The following is a 6,000-nucleotide window of genomic DNA, read 5'->3' on the forward strand; positions in this document are numbered from 1 at the left end:
GGAAAATGGCGCCAGTGTGCTGAGGAGATAGGCTCCGCCCCTTTTTCGCGGACTTTTCTCCTGCTTTTTTTATGGATTCTGGCAGGGGTTAAATGCATCCATATAGCCCAGGAGCTATATGTGATGCATTTTTTTGCCATCCAAGGTGTTTTTATTGCGTCTCAGGGCGCCCCCCCCCCCAGCGCCCTGCACCCTCAGTGACCGAAGTGTGAAGTGTGCTGAGAGCAATAGCGCACAGCTGCAGTACTGTGCGCTACCTTGTTGAAGACAGGACGTCTTCTGCCGCCGATTTTCCGGACCTCTTCTGCTTTCTGGCTCTGTAAGGGGGCCGGCGGCGCGGCTCTGGGACCCATCCAAGCTGGGCCTGTGATCGTCCCTCTGGAGCTAATGTCCAGTAGCCTAAGAAGCCCAATCCACTCTGCACGCAGGTGAGTTCGCTTCTTCTCCCCTTAGTCCCTCGATGCAGTGAGCCTGTTGCCAGCAGGTCTCACTGAAAATAAAAAACCTAATCTAAAACTTTCACTAAGAAGCTCAGGAGAGCCCCTAGTGTGCACCCTTCTCGTTCGGGCACAGAGATCTAACTGAGGCTTGGAGGAGGGTCATAGGGGGAGGAGCCAGTGCACACCAGATAGTCCTAAAGCTTTCTTTAGATGTGCCCAGTCTCCTGCGGAGCCGCTATTCCCCATGGTCCTTACGGAGTCCCCAGCATCCACTTAGGACGTTAGAGAAAATAACACATGAACTAAATGCACCAGGTAGGGTAACTTGGTAGGCAATCATCTGTGTCTTAGGGGCAGATTTATCACCAACCATATCTGAGGATGTGATGTGATAATATTGCAATGCTATAATTGATTACATCGCATGGACGTATCAATTTTTGCAAGCAGAGACAGAACTTACGAGAAAGCTCTGTCCCTGCGATGCCACTCCGTAGCCTTATCAGGGTTTTTTTTGTGCGTAATGGCTGCGTATGCGCCACGGACACTGCCACTACAGCCGCTGAGCACCCTGCCCTGTTGCGATTACTTCCCTGTGCCTCTACACCCCCCTACCTTCCCTGCATACTTACTGGTGATCAGTCCCCCAGTGCTTTCCTCCGGCTCTGGTCATGTGACCTCCGGCTCCTGCACTGTGACCTGGTCATCTGATGCTGTAAATTGCCGTAAATGCTGGTGTACAGCAGATGATTGGTGACACAGTGCAGTAGCTGGAGATTAGAAGACCGGTGCTGGAGGAAAGCACCAGAGGACCAATCATTTTTTTTCTGCACAGTGATCAGCTTGTGTGTCCATTGGACACACATAGCTGATCATACTGCCGGGTCCCTGCATAGCTTGGGCGATAGGGTGATTGCAGTAGCAGCAGCAGGGGCTGTATGGCCACAATGCACAACCCTTTCTTCCTCACTGCTAGCTCCTCCTCACAGTGTACAGCGGAAGCAGGTTTCTGCAGGTCCCCCTCCTCCTCCACGGTGTCTGCCATGCTGGGCTTTTTCAATGAGCAGCACTACACCAGTAATCTTACATTGTTCCTACTGCCTGTTTCTATCCGACTGCTGTCTTTCTCTGTCCCTGCTGTCTCTTTATGTCCCTGCTATCACTCTATGTATGTCCCTGCTGCCTCTCTCTGTCCCTGCTGTCTCTCTCTTTCCCTGCTGCCACTCATTCTATGTCCCTGCTGCCTCTCTCTGTCCCTGCTATCTCTCTCTGTCCCTGCTGCCTCTTTCTGTACCTGCTGTCTCTCTCTCTGTCCCGGCTGTCACTCTCTCTGTCCCTGCTGTCACTCTCTCTGTCCCTGCTGTCACTCTCTCTGTCCCTGCTGTCACTCTCCATCTCTTTTTCCATGCTTTATCTCTCAATCTCTATGTCCCTGTCTCCTTGTCCCTACTGCCACTCTCCTCTCCAGCCATGACTACTCTGGGGGGCATTGTGTATCTGCCACTATAATAGGGGCATTGTGTATCTTGCACTATACTGGGAACATTGTGTATCATAATCTGGCACTATACTGGGGGCATTGTGTATATATACGGCACTACTCATAGGATACTTCAGCACTATTTGTGTGAGACCCCTAGAGCCGGTGAGAGGGTCTTTTGCCAATAACAGCCCCCCTTTGTTCCCTTAGTGCACGACACGCAAACCAGTACTTAGGCAGACGCCTGAACTTATACCTCCAGCAGTAGGGACTCACACAATAAACTGAAGACTGCAGGTATGTAAGATGGAGTTTACTGGGAGTGTACAGGAAAATGAGAGCACAAATGATTGAGGGTCGGGAATGGGGTAGGATATCTGAGGGTTGGGAATGGGCTACGATCTCAGTGCAATTAGAAGTGCAGTGAGATGGAATGCAGGCCCTTTGTGGTGGATGGTATACACAGTGCAGATGGCATGCAGGCACAGCACAGTTGGAACCTTTGGCAGGCTGAGTATGGGAACTCCAGGGAAGGGTTAACACACTAGGAAAGAACATAGATGCAGACAGGACAAGAAGTGTGTCATAAGTATATGCTTTATATTATTGTAATCATTTTTACATTGTAAAAAAAGTTTCAATTAGTTTCTGAGGCACCGCGGCCAATAATAAAGGACACGATGTGGGGGGCGGGGCCAAGCAATGGGCAGTAAAAAGCCCATTAAAAAACAGTATAAGAGGTACTAGTATAAGTGCCTCAGTGACAGGGGCGTGCTTTCATCCCTTATGAAGCACGCCCCTGCCACTGAGGCAGATATGATTGGGCACTAGATTGGGAGCTATTCCTGGGGTCCACCTTCACTGGGACTGACTCCTTCCTTATTGCCCACCCCGAGAGAGGTCCTGCCCTGCACTTCTTCCCGTGCACTACACCTCGGCTGCTGCACCCACGGCTGGCCCTACTATTCGTTCAGATAAGGCATCACACTTCCGCAGTCACTTGGTTTCCCAGCTGCCTCGGCACTGTCAGTGTCTTCTCTCCAGCGTCCTCAGGCTCATGAATCAAGTGCGCCGCCTCTCCAGGTCAGGGTCCCCGCCGCTCTAGTGTAGTCAGCAGCGCAGAGAGCGTATCCTGGTGTTTGTGCTGAGCGCTGCTGTGTACTGACAAAGGGCTGCCCTGATCCCTGTACAGTATTTCATGACTGACATATGGGCTCTGCCAGCAAGATGTGCGCACAGTGCTAGTGTATAAGAGGAGGAGGCAATTACCGTATGTGTGCTGGAGTATAAGGGGAGGGGGGAGGGAGGGTGGTAATTACTGTGAGTATGCCAGGGTATAGGTGGTGGGGGGTTACTGCATGTGTGCCAGGGTATAAGGGGAGGGGGGGTTGATTACTGGGTGCGTGCCAGGCTATGGGGAGTGGGGGTGGGGTGGTGATGATTACTGCAAGTGTGCCAGGGTATAAGGGTTGGGGGGTTGATTACTGCATGTCTGCCAGGGTATAAGGGGAGGGGGGTTTATTGCTGCTTGTGTCCCGGGGTATGGGGGGGTGCTACTGCGTGTGTGCTGGAGTATAAGGGGAGGGGGTGGGGTGGTGGCGATTACTGTGAGTGTGTCAGGGTATTGGGGGGGGTTACTGCATGTGTGCTAGGGAATAAGGGGAGGGGGGTTGATTACTGTGTGTGTGCTAGGGGGTGGGGGGTGATTACTGCGAGTGTACCAGGGTATGAGGGAGTGGGGGTTTTACTGCGTGTGTGCTGGAGTATAAGGGAAGGGGGTGGGGTGGTGGTGATTACTGTGAGTGTGTCAGGGTATTGGCGGGTTACTGTATGTGTGCCAGGGTATAAGGGGAGGGGGGGTTGATCACTGCGTGTGTGCCAGGGTATGGGGTGGGTTATTGCATGTGTGCTGGGTATAGGAGGAGGAGAGGGAAGTTATTACTGCGTGTGTGACGGGGTATAAGGGGAGGGGGCAATTACTGCCACTGTCTCGATCAACCAGCCTGCAGCTCTAATTCTGCTTCCATGCCTCCAGGCAGACTCTCTGCAGCTCTCCTTAAACCTGGACACCTCTGCTGCCCAGACCCTGGCTGCCGCTGCTCCCCACTCTACACGGGCATTGGCATCAGACTGGGAATTAGTGGTGGCGGAGGTAGCTGGCGGACACTTTAGCAGGCATTGGCAGCTGGCTAGGGTGGCAGTACAGTAGCGGGAACTGGCGGTGGCTGTAATGGGCATGCCTCACCAACCACTGATCTCACCGCATGCTACTGACTTGTGGTATAGGTAATACTATTCTGCAGAATAGAGTGATTATTTAATATACTTATTAATGTCTCCTTTGACTCTAGGTCCTTTATCCTTGTTAGCAATTATTGCAGCTTCCAATGAGCACCGTTATGGTAAGCTATGGATACCTCTCTTAACCATTTCAGAGATTTATGTAAAGTATAGTGATATTAACCACTCCTTTCTTGGTGTAGATATAGACAGGGATTCTAATAGTTATAATCTAACTATAAAGCGCTGCAACTGTCTATGTCTTACTTACAGTTAAGTGTGCCCTGAGGTGTCTCTTTGTATGGTTGCCATGCAAGTGTTAATTACCAACCTCAGATGTTTTTAGTGATGGACTCCGGACAATCACCCTTTTAGTTCGGCTTATGCCACTCCCACCTTCACTATCATTGGTGGTCAGTGAATTCACCTCTCTCTGCTGTGTGCTGCTGCTGGAGAGAACTGACAACTACCCGGCCTTCTCCACATATCCCCTCAGTACAGTGTGAGCTGATGCCAGTAAACTAGCTGAGTGCCCAGCGCTATGGTAAAAGGATACAGTACTGTACTGAGAGGAGTCGGCTCTGAAGGCAGGACTTCAGAGGTGGCCGCTCCCTTGTCCTCTGCCAGCTTCTCTGCCTTGGCGCTCCTTATTGTAGTAGCCGCGGAGAGAATGTCCAGTCCTCTGTGTGCCTGCAGTAGCAGCCACTTCCCCTCACCTGCAGTCCGCTCAATGTTCACAACACAGCTCTTTCCAGCAGCGCAGGAGAGAGAGCGGCCTCCATGGCTGCACACTATGGACTCCTTCTCCTGCCCTGGGTTGGTGTTAACTCTCCAGCTCTTGCCGCCACAGTGAGTTACAGCTCAGTCCTTGTAAGTCTGCGGTGCTGGAGGTAAGCACTTCCCTGGGGGAACACCAGTCTGGCTGGCAGCTGTAACTGACAGCTCTTTTATACCCTGCAGTGAGGTAAAGCCCCACCCACTGGCAATCACCCCATCTCACTCTGAGTGATAGGCCTGGGGCTAGGCCCCTCCCACTGGCAATCACCCCATCTCAAGCCCCTCCCACTGACAATCACTCCACTAGGTGATTGACAGCTAGGAGTGAGAGGAGTTGCCAGAATGTTCCCCCAGTCACTGGCCACCAGTGTGTATATCAAACATTTTAATGGTACATATCAGTTAAGTGTAAATAAAGTATTAATGACATGTTTAATAAAGATGGATAGATAGATAGATAGATAGATAGATAGATAGATAGATAGATAGATAGATAGACAGACATTTATAATCCTCTGAGGTACAAATACATTAAATTAACCACCTACAAATATATACTCCACATCTGTCTCTCTCAGTACAGTGCCATGATCTCAATCACGACAACTTTTACCTCACATATAGCTCTGTAACCCTTAATTAGGGTTACACAAACATGCAGCCAATGTCATTAAGAACTATCTTCTGCGTAAAGAAGAACAAGGAGTCCTGGAAGTGATGATATGGCCCCCACAGAGCCCTGATCTTAAAATCATCAAGTCTGTCTGGGATTACATGAAGATACAGAAGGATTTGAGCAGGTCTATATCCACAGAAGATCTGTGATACGTTCTCCAAGATGTTTGTAACAACCTCACTGCCAAGATCCTTCAAAAACTGTGTGCAAGGGTACCTAGAAGAATTGATGCTGTTTTGAAGGCAAAGGTTGATTTGATTTACATATTGAAAATAAGATTTTACTCACCGGTAAATCTATTTCTCGTAGTCCGTAGTGGATGCTGGGACTCCGTAAGGACCATGGGG

General features: G+C 50.4%; 1 long non-coding RNA gene across 1 annotated transcript in view; it reads right to left on the reverse strand.

Moving 5' to 3' along the window:
- LOC134957858 (uncharacterized) overlaps positions 1-5,123 on the reverse strand; it is a 110,980-nt gene extending 105,857 nt beyond the window's left edge. The window contains exon 1 of the long non-coding RNA XR_010186767.1: positions 4,532-5,123. This is a non-coding gene — a long non-coding RNA (uncharacterized LOC134957858). The remainder of the gene's footprint in view (positions 1-4,531) is intronic.
- Between the last annotated feature and the right edge of the window lie 877 nt (positions 5,124-6,000).

The sequence above is a fragment of the Pseudophryne corroboree genome, chromosome 9 (genome assembly GCF_028390025.1).
Source record: "Pseudophryne corroboree isolate aPseCor3 chromosome 9, aPseCor3.hap2, whole genome shotgun sequence".
Taxonomy (NCBI): domain Eukaryota; kingdom Metazoa; phylum Chordata; class Amphibia; order Anura; family Myobatrachidae; genus Pseudophryne; species Pseudophryne corroboree.